Below are 13,161 nucleotides of genomic sequence, written 5' to 3' on the forward strand. Positions count from 1 at the left end.
TCACTGCAACCTCTGCCTCCCAGGTTCAAGTGATGCTCCTGTCTCAGCCTCCCGAGTAGGTGGGATTACAGGTATGTGCCACCAGGCCCAGCTAATTTTTGTATTTTTTTGGTAGAGATGGGGTTTCACTATGTTGGCCAGGCTGGTCTCGAACTCCTGACCTCAGGTGATCTGCTCGCCTTGGCCTCCCAAAGTGCTGGGATTACAGGCGTGAGCCACCACACTCAGCCTATTCTTAATTTCATTCTATAAGTCTTTCTGTTTCTCCTGTCCCATGCTGCTGTAATTAGCATAGGCTTGTAATATAATATATATATTTTTCTTTTTCTTTTCTTTTTTTTTTTTTTTTTTTTGAGAAGGAGTCTCTCTCTGTTGTCCAGGCTGGAGTGCAATGGCTCGATCTCAGTTCACCGCAATCTTCGCCTCCCAAGTTGAAGCAATTCTCCCACCTCAGCCTCCTGAGTAGCTGAAATTATAGGTGTATGCCACCACTCCTGGCTAATTTTTGTATTTTTAGTAGAGACGGAGTTTCACCATGTTGGCCAGGCTGGTCTCGAACTCCTGACCTCAGGTGATCCACCTGCCTTGGCCTCCCAAAGTGCTGGGATTACAGGTGTGAGCCACTGCACCTGGCAGAATTCCTATTCTTTACTTTTATTTCAAAACCTTCTTAGCTAGTCATGTGTCAGAACTCTTCCCCATTTATGTCTTTTCCCCCCAGAATTGCTGGTTAGGTATAGAAGTAAAAGGTGGTGGAGGGCACCATGCTTTCTTTATATTCTATGGGTGACTGCTAGTATGGGGACTTTTTTTTTTTTTTTGAGATAGAGTCTCGCTCTGTCACCCAGGCTGAGGTGCAGTGGCACCATCATCGCTCACTGCACCCTTGACCTCTTAGGCTCAAGTGATCCCCCCCAGTAGCTGGGGCTGCGGGATGCACCATCATGCCTCGATAATTAAAAAAAAATTTTTTTTGGTAGAGTTGGGATGTTACTGTGTTACCCAGGCTGGTGTCGAACTCCTGGGCTTAAGTGATCGTCTTGCTTCAGCTTCCCAAAGTGCTGGGATTATAGGAGTGATTCACCATCCTAGGAAGGATCGTTTCTCTCTCTCTCTCTCCCTCTCTCTCTCTTCTTTCTTTCTTTTTTTGAGATGGAGTCTCACTCTGTCTCCCAGGCTGGAGTGCAGTGGCGCAATCTTGGCTCACTGCAAGCTCCGCCTCCCAGGTTCACGCCATTCTCCTGCCTCAGCCTCCTGAGTAGCTGGGACTACAGGCACCCGCCACCACGCCTAGCTAATTTTTTTTTTGTATTTTTAGTAGAGACGGGGTTTCACTATGTTACCCAGGATGGTCTCGATCTCCTGACCTCGTGATCCGCCCCCCTCGGCCTCCCAGAGTGCTGGGATTACAGGCGTGAGCCACTGCGCCTGGCCCCAGGAAGGATTCTTGAAGTATCTGTGGATGCCATCGTGGGAGGACCAGTGAATCTCAGGAAAAGCAGCCTTTGTTGGCCGGGCGCGGTGGCTCATGCTTGTAATCCCAGCTCTTTGGGAGGCCGAGGCGGGCGGATCACGAGGTCAGGTGATCGAGACCACGGTGAAACCCCGTCTCTACTAAAAATACAAAAAAAAAAAAATTAGCCGGGCGTGGTGGCGGGCGCCTGTAGTCCCAGCTACTCGGAGAGGCTGAGGCAGGAGAATGGCGTGAACCCAGGAGGCAGAGCTTGCAGTGAGCCGAGACTGCGCCACTGCACTCTAGCCTGGGTGACAGAGCGAGACTCCGTCTCAAAAAAAAAAAGGCAGCGTTTGTTGTCCAAGTGAATAAATAATGCCTTTCATGTAAGCATGTGAGAAATACAGGCAGATGCTGTAGCAATGGCTCAGATGGTGACGTTTCTTACAGGCTTTACCAAGTCCACGGTTTCTTCTCATCCTGCCTTTTCCTGGATGCCCGTGTTAAGTTCCCTGCTCCCACCCCTAATGACAGATGACTTCTCCCACTGACTTTCTGTATCCGACATTATGCTCTCGGGTTTGATAGTTCAAGATGACTTTTCCTCTATGAATGAACAAGTCAATGATGATTAACAATGGTGGTAATGAGAGGTACCTCCTCACACAGATCCCCCTCTGCCTTGCTAGAACTTGCCTTACCCTGGTGAGGGTGCTCTGAAAAGGCGTGGACGTCCTGCCTCTGGACCCACAGTGACTAGGGTCTTCTCTGTTTTCTGACATGTCCAGGGAGGGCTGGGCAGAGCCTCATGGGTTAGAGCTGTGGGTCAGGTCTCTGCCGTCCATGCTGGGAGTGAGTCATTGACGAGGGCCATGGAGAGGGCCTTTTCGGAAGAGGGGTTGGAAGGAACCTTCTGGAAGGGTGGTGTGGTGATCATAGCCTGAGAGGCTGGATATGAGGAAATAGCAGGTGTGGCAGGAGGGGGGTTCTCAGGGCCCATCTGATGCTGGCGAGAAGGACTGACAGACCTGGTCCAGACAGGCCAGCAGGAAGTCAAGACTGTGAACAGAGGGTCCCAGAGACCTGGGGAGGGGTCAAAAAGTGAGATAAGTGGGGCGCCCACAGAAAGAGAGACGGTCTTAGAGCTCACAAGCAGTGGCGGGCACCAGCGTCTGCGCAGTCATGTTCAGACACTGTTGGTGTTGCCGAGACCACGGAAAACACAAGCCCTGTGTGAAAGTGAACTGACCCCCACACCATGCCCAGTGCCCTTTGGCATCTGCTGTAGGAGGAGGAGGCTGCAGCCTGTGCAAACCCCGGGAAGGGGCTCGGTTCTTGCAGACGGCACCAACTACAGAGGAATGGAGCTGGTGATGGACACTGGTAGGCAGGACTTCTCAAGTGTGGTTCCAGGTGATAAACGGGGCTGTGTGGATGAACATCTATTAATGTAGACATGATCTATTTTAAGGTGACTTGAAATACTGTTTATTTTATTATTGCATGATGTGGAAATTTACTTTAAAATAAATGTATGGGGCCGGGAGCGGTGGCTCATGCCTGTAATCCCAACACTTTGGTAAGGTGAGGCAGACAGATCCCTTGAGGCCAGGAGTTTGAGACCAGCCTGGCCAACAGGGCAAAACCTCATCTCTACTAAAAACACAAAAATTAGCTGGGCATGGTGGCCTGTGCTTGTAATCCCAGCTACTTGGGAGTCTGAGGCAGGAGAATTGCTTGAACCTGGGAGGTGGAAGTTGCGGTGAGCCAAGATCATGCCACTGCACTCCAGCCTGGGTGACACAGCAAGACCCTGTCTCAGAAAAAAATGAAAATAGGCCGGGCGCGGTGGCTCAAGCCTGTAATCCCAGCACTTTGGGAGGCCAAGGTGGGCGGATCACGAGATCAGGGGATCAAGACCATCCTGGCTAACACGGTGAAACCCCATCTCTACTAAAAATACAAAAAAAAAAAAAAATTAGCCGGGCATGGTGGCAGGTGCCTGGAGTCCCAGCTACTCGGGAGGCTGAAGCAGGAGAATGGCGTGAACCCGGGAGGCAGAGTTTGCAGTGAGCTGAGATTGTGCCACTGCACTCCAGCCTGGGCAACAGAGCGAGACTCTGTCTCAAAAAAAAAAAAGTATTAATTCATTGAAAGAGAAGTATGTCAAAGTGAAGCAGACAGCTTGAGGAGGAGGGAGTGGGCTCAGTGCTCTAGGTGTGTTTGGCCCCTGTCCTTGTGCGTGAGACCTGGTCTTTCTCTGGCTTTCTCTCCGCATCTGTCAAGGGGTTGGTTGTGATCCTGTTGTGGGAGAGTGGAGAGGAGTCAGGGAGGGGAGAAACTAGTGTTCACAGCAGGCCTGGCATGTGAGCAGTGCTCTAGTGGCACGGCTCTGCTGTCATTTGGCTGCCTGTAGTGGTGACATGGTAGAGACAGAGGTTTGAGATTGCCGGCCCAGGCAAGGGTGTAAAGCGGGAATCCCTCATTTGTGAGTCCCCACCTCGAGGCTAGCTATGAAAACAGGGTCTGTGACACTCTGGCCTTCTGTCTCCTCAGTGGCTCCTGCTCCTGGGCTGAGTTCCAGGGCTCCATGCTCTGCCTGGTGCTGCCCTTGGGCCACCTCACTTATTCTGCTGTCTTTGCCTTGTACCCATCCTGTCCCCTACTATCAAAACTACCCCATGCCCCGAGTTCTAGTTCAGGGGCCCCTTCCCTGCTGCATCCTCACTCCCTGCCAGTCATCCCTCCTCACATGGTTTCTGCAGCTTTTTATGCCACGACCATCCTGTTGAGTGAGGCCTTCCATCTCTCCATTCTCCGTTCTCCTTTGCGTTGGTGAAGCAGCGTGTATGAGTCTCCTCATGTTTCTGGTGGTGCAAGAGGATGGTGGCTTAAAACAATACACATTTATTATCTTACAGTTCCGGAGGTCAGAAGTCAAATGTGGGTCTCACTGGGTTAAAATCAAAATGTTGGCAGGGCTGGTTTGTCCTGGGGGCTTTGTGGGAGAATCTGTTTCCTCCTTTTTCAGCTCACAGAGGCTCCATTCTTTGGTCCCTTCTGCCATTTCAAAGCACAACACTCCAGTCTCTGCTGCCTCCTCTTCTAAGTTCCCTCCCTTGCTCTTAGTTATGGATTTGTTTTTGCATTTAGGGCCCACACAGGTGTGATGGGCCAGGATGAACTCATTTTGAGATCCTTAAGTTAATTACATGTGTAAAGACCTCTTATCTCTCACCATAAGTGAAAAGAACTTCCAGCTTGGCCAAATGCTGGGATTTCATTTGCATTGAGTGCCACTGCTGGGGGTCTGCTCTCTAGTCAAATAATGGGACTGCCTCCAATGCACTCAGGTCTGGATTCTGGACGTTTGCTGCTCCGAAGCCCATGCCCCAGACCCTTCAATGTCCTCTCTCCCAGAGCTGGGCAGAAAGCCAGTTGAGTTGTGTGCTTAACAGAATAATGACCCCAGATATGTCCATATCCTAATCCCTGGAACCTGTGAATATTTTAGGTTACATGGCAAAGGAGAATTACGGCTGCTAATCAGCTGACCCTTAGATGGGGAAGCTGCCTTGGATTATCTGGATGGATCCAACATAATCACAACGGGCCTTGTAAGTGGAAGAGGGAGGCAGAGGAGGAAGAACCAGAGAGATGACAGCACGAGAAAGGACTTGGCCTGGCATTGCTGGCTTTTTTTCTTTTTTGAGACAAGGTCTCACCCAGGCTGAAGTACAGTGGTGTGATCATAGCTCACTGCAGGTTGACCTCCTGGGCTCAAGTGATCCTCCCACCTCAGCCTCCTGAGTAGCTGGGATTGCAGGCATGTGCTATAATACCTGGCCAACATTTTAATATTCTTGTGGAGTCGGGGTCTCACCATGTTGTCCAGGCTGGTCTTGAACTCATGGCTTCAAGCAATTCTCCTGCCTTGGCCTCCCAAAGTGCCGAGATTACAGGTGTGAGCCACTGCACCTGGCCTGTTGCTGGCTTTGCTTCTTGGCCTTGAAGGCTAAGCTCAAGTAGAAGGCCATGAGCCAATGGTTGCAGACAGCCTCTAGAAGATGGGAAAGTCGAGGAGACAGATTCCTCCCTAGGGCCTCCAGAAGGCATGTAGCCCTGCTGTCATCTTTATTTTAGCCCAGTGAGACCTACTTTGGACTTCTGACCTCTAGAACTGTAAGATAAATGTATGTTGTTTTAAGCCACTATATTCGTGGTAATTTGTTACAGCAGCCAGAGGAAACTCATACAGACTGTGTGTCCTGGTGCTGGGTTTGGAGTCTGATACAGAGAGGTTGCTTGATTCAACATTGCACTGATGTGGGGGCCACCACCCATGAGGTTAAGCACAGTGGAGGCCCTGTATGCCTCCTGCCTTCTGTGTCTCCCCACCATGGCCCATCTGTGGTCCCTTGGTTTCCTGGGCTAGGCGGAGGAAGTGGGAAAAAGGTGTGGAAGTAGTTGGCCACTGGGAGACCCAAACGAGTTTCTCCTCACATGCTCTGTCTTCACACTTTATTCACAGATGTTTCAGGTTCCGAACCTGCCCAGGTCTTCGTGTCTGGATCCCCCTTAGTGGCATTCAGGGGGACAAGCAAGAAGGGGCAAATGGAATCAGGCTTGAACGATGGGTGGTTCCTGCTTTGGATGACTGTCTCTGCCTTCAGTCTGGTCTGTTTTATGACCCTCAGTAGGGTTTTGGTTTCTCCACTTAGTCTTTTCATATTTAGTTCTAGGCATTTCTCTTTTTTTGAGACAGTCTTGCTCTGTTGCCCAGGATGGAGTGCAGTGGCGTGATCTTGGCTCACTGCAACCTCCGCCTCCCAGGTTCAAGCGATTCTCCTGCCTCAGCCTCCTGAGTAGCTGGGATTACAAGCACACGCCACCACACCTGGCTAATTTTTTGTATTTCTAGTAGAGACAGGGTTTCGCCATGTTGGCCAGGCTGGTCTTGAACTCCTGATCTCAAATGATCTGCCTGCCTCGGCCTCCCAAAGTGCTGGGATTACAGGTGTGAGCCACCGCACCCAGCCTCCTTCCTTTTTTCTTTTTTTTTTTTTTTTTTTGAGAAGGAGTCTCGCCCTGTTGCCCAGGCTGGAGTGCAGTGGCATGATCTCGGCTCACTGCAACCTCTGCCTCCCAGGTTCAAGCGATTCTCCTGCCTCAGCCACCTGAGTAGCTGGGATTACAGGCATCCACCACCACGCCCGGCTAATTTTTGTATTTTTAGTAGAGACGGGGTTTCACCATGTTGGCCAGGATGGTCTCGATCTCCTGACCTCGTGATCCGCCCGCCTCGACCTCCCAAAGTGCTGGGATTACAGGTGTGACCGCCACGCTTGGCCTAATTTTTTTTTTTTTTTTCCAAGACGGAGTCTTGCTCTGTCACCCAGGCTAGGGTGCAGTGGCATGATCTCAGCTCACTGCAACTTCTGCCTCCTGGGTTCAAGCGATTCTCCTGCCTCAGCCTCCCGAGTAGCTGGGATTACAGGCGCGTGCCACCATGCCCGTCTAATTTTTGTATTTTTAGCGGAAATGGGTTTTCGCCCTGTCGGCCAGGCTGGTCTCAAATTACAGATCTCGGGTGATCCGACCACCTCGGGTCATCCAACCACCTCGGCCTTTCAAAGTGCTGGGATTACAGGTGTGAGCCACTGTGCCCACCAAGAGCTCCATGCTGTAAAAGGGATCATGTAGCTAGATCAGCCCCACCCACACCCCCAGATAATCATATAATCTATTTTAAGGTCAACTACAGGGCCAGGTGTGGTGGCTCATGCCTATAATCTGAGAGCTTTGGAAGGCTGAGGCAGGAGGATGACTTGAGGCCAGAAATTTGAGACCATCCTGGACAGCACAGCAAGACTCTGTCTCAAAAAAAAAAAAAAAAAGGCGAGGCGTGGTGGCACGTGCCTGTAGTCCTAGCTACTGGGGAGGCTGAAGTGGGAGGATCACTTGAGCCCAGGAGTTCTAGGTTGCAGGCAGCTATGACTCTACCACTTTGGTCCAGCCTGGGTGACAGAGTGAGACCGTCTCAAGAAAACAGAACTATGGCTGGTGCGGTGGCTCATGCCTGTAATCCCAGCACTTTGAGAGGCCAAGGCCAGGAGTTCAAGACCAGCCAGGCCAACATGGTGAAACCCCACCTCTGCTAAAAATACAAAAATTAGCCGGGCCTGGTGGCGCGGGCCTGTACTCCAGCTCTTGGGAGGCTGAGGCACGAGAATTGCTTGAACCTGGGAGGCGGAGGCTGCAGTCAGCCAAGATTGTGCCACCACACTCCAGCTTCAGTGACAGCAAGACTGTCAAAAAGAAAAAAGGGCAACCATGCCATGTGACATAATCATGTCACAGGAGCAGCAGTGTAACTGCCCAGTGGGTTCACCTTTCCGGCTGCCTGGACACAGCTGATTTCTCAAGACGGGGGAATTACAGTAGAGAAAGTGTAATTCACGCAGAGCCAGCTGTGCGGGAGACAAGGGTTTTGTTATCACTCAGATCAGTCTCCCCCAGCATTCAGGGAGCAGAGTTTTTTTTTTTTTTTTTTTTTTTTTTTTTTAGCTCTTTTTTTTTTTATTAATTTTTGCATACAAAAACAATAAACATTTTCTAAAAATACATACAAACAAAAAGATGCGTATCAAACATATTAGGAAGGTTGCACATGGGAAGTCGGGGAATAGAAATGGGGGGTGGGAGTTAAAATAAATGAGAGAGGGACTTTATATGGATCAGTGATAATAACTCAATCCTCTATTTGACAAAGAAGAGGGAGAAGGAGGAGGAAGAAAAAGAAAGTGGGATAAAGGATCAGAAAGGGAAGAAAATAGAAAAAATTAGAGTATGACTCCAGGGTAGACCTGTTTTGTTGTCACTGAGTTGGTTGGTTGGTTTGTCTGTTGTATTCTTCATGTTTCGCCAAGTTGGCCAGACTGGTCTCGAACTCCTAGCCCGAAGTGATCAACCCGCCTCGCCCCCCAGAGTGCCGGGACCACAGGTGTGAGCCACCACGTCCAGCCCCCACATTGCTTCTGGCCTCCGTGGTAGACCTCCCAGACGGAGCGGCCAGGCAGAGGAGCTCCTCACTTGTACCCAGACACAGGGCGGCCGGGCAGAGGAGCTCCTCACTTCCCAGACGGAGCGGCCAGGCAGAGACGCTCCTCACTTCTTCCCAGACGATAGGTGGCCGGGCAGAGGCGCTCCTCACTTCCCAGATAGGGTGGCCGGGCAGAGGCGCTCCTCACTTCCCAGACGATGGGTGGCTGGGCAGAGGCGCTCCTCACTTCCCAGACGATGGGTGGCCGGGCAGAGGCGCTCCTCACCTCCCAGACGATGGGTGGCCGGGCAGAGGCACTCCTCACTTCCCAGATGGGGCAGCCGGGCAGAGGCGCTCCTCACTTCCAAGACGATGGGCGGCCGGGCAGAGGCGCTCCTCACCTCCCAGACGATGGGTGGCCGGGCAGAGGCACTCCTCACTTCCCAGATGGGGCAGCCGGGCAGAGGCGCTCCTCACTTCCCAGACGATGGGCGGCCGGGCAGAGGCGCTCCTCACTTCCCAGACGATGGGTGGCCGGGCAGAGGCGCTCCTCACTTCCCAGACGATGGGTGGCCGGGCAGAGGCGCTCCTCACTTCCCAGACGATGGGTGGCCGGGCAGAGGCCCTCCTCACTTCCCAGATGGGGCAGCCGGGCAGAGGCGCTCCTCACCTCCCAGGCGATGGGTGGCCGGGCAGAGGCCCTCCTCACTTCCCAGATGGGGCAGCCGGGCAGAGGCGCTCCTCACCTCCCAGGCGATGGGTGGCCGGGCAGAGGCGCTCCTCACCTCCCAGACGATGGGTGGCCGGGCAGAGGGAGCAGAGTTTTTAAGGACAACTTGGTGGGTAGGGGGAAGCCAGTGAGCCAGGAGTGCTGATTGGTCGGGGATGGAATCATAGGGCATTGAAGCTGTCCTCTCGTGCGGAGTCAGTTCCTGGGGGCCACAAGATCAGACGAGCCATTTTACGGATCTGGGTGGTGCCAGCTGATCCATCAAGTGCAGGGTCTGCAAAATGTCCCAAGTACTGATCTTAGGAGCAGTTTAGGGAGGATCAGAATCTTCTAGCCTCCAGCTGCAGGACTCCTAAACCATAGCTTCTAATCTTGTGGCTAGTGTTAGTCCTACAAAGGCCATCTGGTCCCCAGGCAAGAAGGAGGTCTGCTTTGGGAGAGGGCTGTTACCCTCTTTGTTTTAAACTATAAACCATAAGGTTATGAACTATAAGTTTCTCTCAAAGTTAGTTCAGCCTACGCCCAAGAATGAACTAGGACAGCTTAGAGGTTAGAAGCAAGATGGAATTGATTCAGTCAGATCTCTTTCACTGTCTTAGTCATAATTTTGCAAAGGCAGTTTCAGTAGCTCATCATATGCACAGGTCCTGGTATTCACTTCCTCACCAATACCTGTTATTGGCACTTTTTTTTTTTTTTTTTTTTTTTTGACGGAGTCTTGCTCTGTCGCCCAGGCTGGAGTGCAGTGGCGTGATCTTGGCTCACTACAAGCTCCGCCTCCTGAGTTCACGCCATTCTCCTGCCTCAGCCTCCCGAGTAGCTGGGACTACAGGTGCCCGCCACCACGCTCGGCTAATTTTTTGTATTTTTAGTAGAGACGGGGTTTCACTGTGTTAGCCAGGATGGTCTCAATCTCCTGACCTCGTGATCCACCTGCCTCGGCCTCCCAAAGTGCTGGGATTACAGGCGTGAGCCACCGTGCCCAGCCTTTTTTTTTTTTTAATCATAGTCATGTTTATGCCTTTCTTTTTAATTGGCAGGGTTTTTAACTTGCTGTTTTGAAGGCTGAGAAATCCATCACGTTATATTGATGTGTATCTTGTTTGTTAACAATGCTACGAATACCAACCAGTGCTATGAACAGGGTGTGTGGTCACGAGCAAGGCAGGTGAAGCCCTGCCCTCACAGTGCTATGAACTGGGTATATGGCCACGAACAAGGCAGGTGAAGCCCTGCCCTCATTAGTGCTGGGGTTTCTCTGATTACTGCTAGGCATATAATGCTAAGCATGTTTTCTTTCTGGTCTATCAGCCTAGTTTCTTCTGATGTGTATTCCTGCCTTATAGCCTTTCTCCATGTTCCTATCATGTTTCAGTCCTATTCATATTTATTTCTAGTTAATTTGTTTTTTGAGATGGAGTCTTGCTCTGTCAACCAGGCTGAAGTGCAGTGGCATGATCTCAGCTAACTGCAACCTCCACCTCCTGGGTTGAAGCGATTCCCCTGCCTCAGCCACCTGAGTAGCTGGGATTACAGGCGCTCACCACCACAGCTGGCTTATTTTTGTATTTTTATTAGAGATGGGGTTTCACCATGTTGGCCAGGCTGGTCTTGAACTCCTGACCTCAAGTGATCCCCCTGCCTCGGTCTCCCAAAGTGCTGGGATTACAGGCTTGAGCCACCGCGTGTGGACTTATTTGGAGTTTAAAAATACCTTCTGGGTTTGTTGAGGTTTTTTTGGTTTTATGTTTTCCTTCAATAGTTTGCTTATCTTTTATTTATGTTTACAGTGTCTTTTCACAGAGATTTAAGTTCGATTTATTAAACTTACCAGTTGTTTCTTTAGTCGTGAAGCAGAGATGGACAGATTGCTTGAGACTAGGAGTTCCGGGTTGCAGTGACCTATGGTTTCACCACTACACTCCAGCCTGGGCAGCAAAATGAGACCCTGTCTCAACAAAACCAAACCAAAACAAAACAAAACAAGGGCAACTATGCCATATGACATCATCAAATCACAGGAGTGATAACTCATCAACAGGTCCTCTTCTGTACTGCCTAACCAATACTTGTTATTGGCAGGGTTTTAGTGGTCTGTGTACTTTTTGCGTTATTATTTAATAAATCATTTTTGGCCGGGCGCGGCTGTAATCCCAGCACTTTGGGAGGCCGAGGCGGGTGGATCACAAGGTCAGGAGATCAAGACCATCCTGGCTAACATGGTGAAACCCCGTCTGTACTAAAAATACAAAAATTAGCCGGGCGCGGTGGCAGGCGCCTGTAGTCCCAGCTATTCTGGAGGCTGAGGCAGGAGAATGGCATGAACCCAGGAGGCGGAGCTTGCAGTGAGCCAAGATCGCACCACTGCACTCCAGCCTGGGCCACAGAGTGAGACTCCATCTCAAAAAAAAAAAAAAGAAAAAGAAATCATTTTCAACTCTTGAGGTCATAAAATTTTTACTTTCAGCCTGGGCAACATGGCGAGACCTCATCTCTCCCAAAAAAAAAAAAAAGAAGCCAGGTGCGGTGGCTCACGCCCGTAATCCCAGCACTTTGGGGAGGCTGAGGCGGACGGATCACCTGAGGTCAGGAGTTTTAGACTAGCCTGGCCAACGTGGTGAAACCCTGTCTCTACTAAAAATACAAAAATTAGCCAGGTGCGGTGGCAGGCACCTATAATCCCAGCTACTTGGGAGACTGAGGCAGGAAAATCGCTTGAACCCGGGAGGCGGAGGTTGCAGTGAGCTGCGATTACCCCACTGCACTCCAGCCTAGGGAACAACAGAGAGACTTCGTCTCAAAACAAAACAAAACAAAACAAAACCGAAAGTTAGCTGAGTGTGGGCCAGGCACGGTGGGTCACGCCTGCAATCCCAGCACTTTGGGAGGCCGAGGTGGGTGGATCACGAGGCCAGGAGATTGAGATCCTGGCTAACACGGTGAAACCCCATCTACTAAAAATACAAAATATTAGCCAGGCTTGGTGGCACGTGCCTGTAGTCTCAGCTACTCGGGAGGCTGAGGCAGAAGAATCACTTGAACCCAGGAGTCGGAGGTTACAGTGAGCAGAGATCACACCACTGCACTCCAGCCTGGGCGACAGAGTAAGACTCCGTCTCAAAAAAAAAAAAAAAAAAGAAAGAAAGAAAAAAGGTTAGCTGAGTGTGGTGTGTGGTGGCACATGCCTGTGGTCCCAGCTGCTCAGGAGGCTGAGGTGAGAGGATGGCTTGTGCCCAGGAGGTCAAGGCTGCAGTGAGCCATGTTCACACCACTGCACTTCACCCTGGTGACAGAGCGAGACTATCTCAAAACAAACAAACCAAAACAAAACAAAGTTTTACATTTTCCTGATATTTAAAAATAAATATCAGGCTGGGTGTGGTGGCTCAGCCCATAATCCCAGCACTTTGAGAAGTAGAAGGGAGGATTGCTTGAGGCTAGGAGTTTGACAGTAGACTGAGCAACATATTAAGACCCTGTCTCTACCAAAAAAAATATTTAATAAATCATTAAAAATATCCTAGTATTTAATCTGGAATTTAATTTTGAGTGTGCGTAAAGTGGAAATCCGTTTTCTTTTGTATGGGGGAGTTCAGTTTTCTCCAATATTCAGTGAACATCCACCCTGTCTTCACTGATTGGTTGAGTCATTTCATATATATCAAGTTCCAAAAGGTGTGTTCCTAGATTGACCTAGTTGTCCACTCCTATGCCAATACCACATTTTTTTTTTTTTTGAGATGGAGTCTCACTCCGTCACCCAGGCTGGAGTGCAGTGGCACGATCTCAGCTCACTGCAATCTCTGCCTCCCGGGTTCAAGTGATTCTCTTGTCTCAGCCTCCCGATTAGCTGGGATTACAGGTGTGTGCCACCATACCTGGCTAACTTTTTTGTGTATTTTTAGTAGAGACAGGGTTTCACCATGTTGGCCAGGC

Source organism: Symphalangus syndactylus, chromosome 13 (assembly GCF_028878055.3).
Source record: "Symphalangus syndactylus isolate Jambi chromosome 13, NHGRI_mSymSyn1-v2.1_pri, whole genome shotgun sequence".
Classification (NCBI taxonomy): Eukaryota; Metazoa; Chordata; class Mammalia; order Primates; family Hylobatidae; genus Symphalangus; species Symphalangus syndactylus.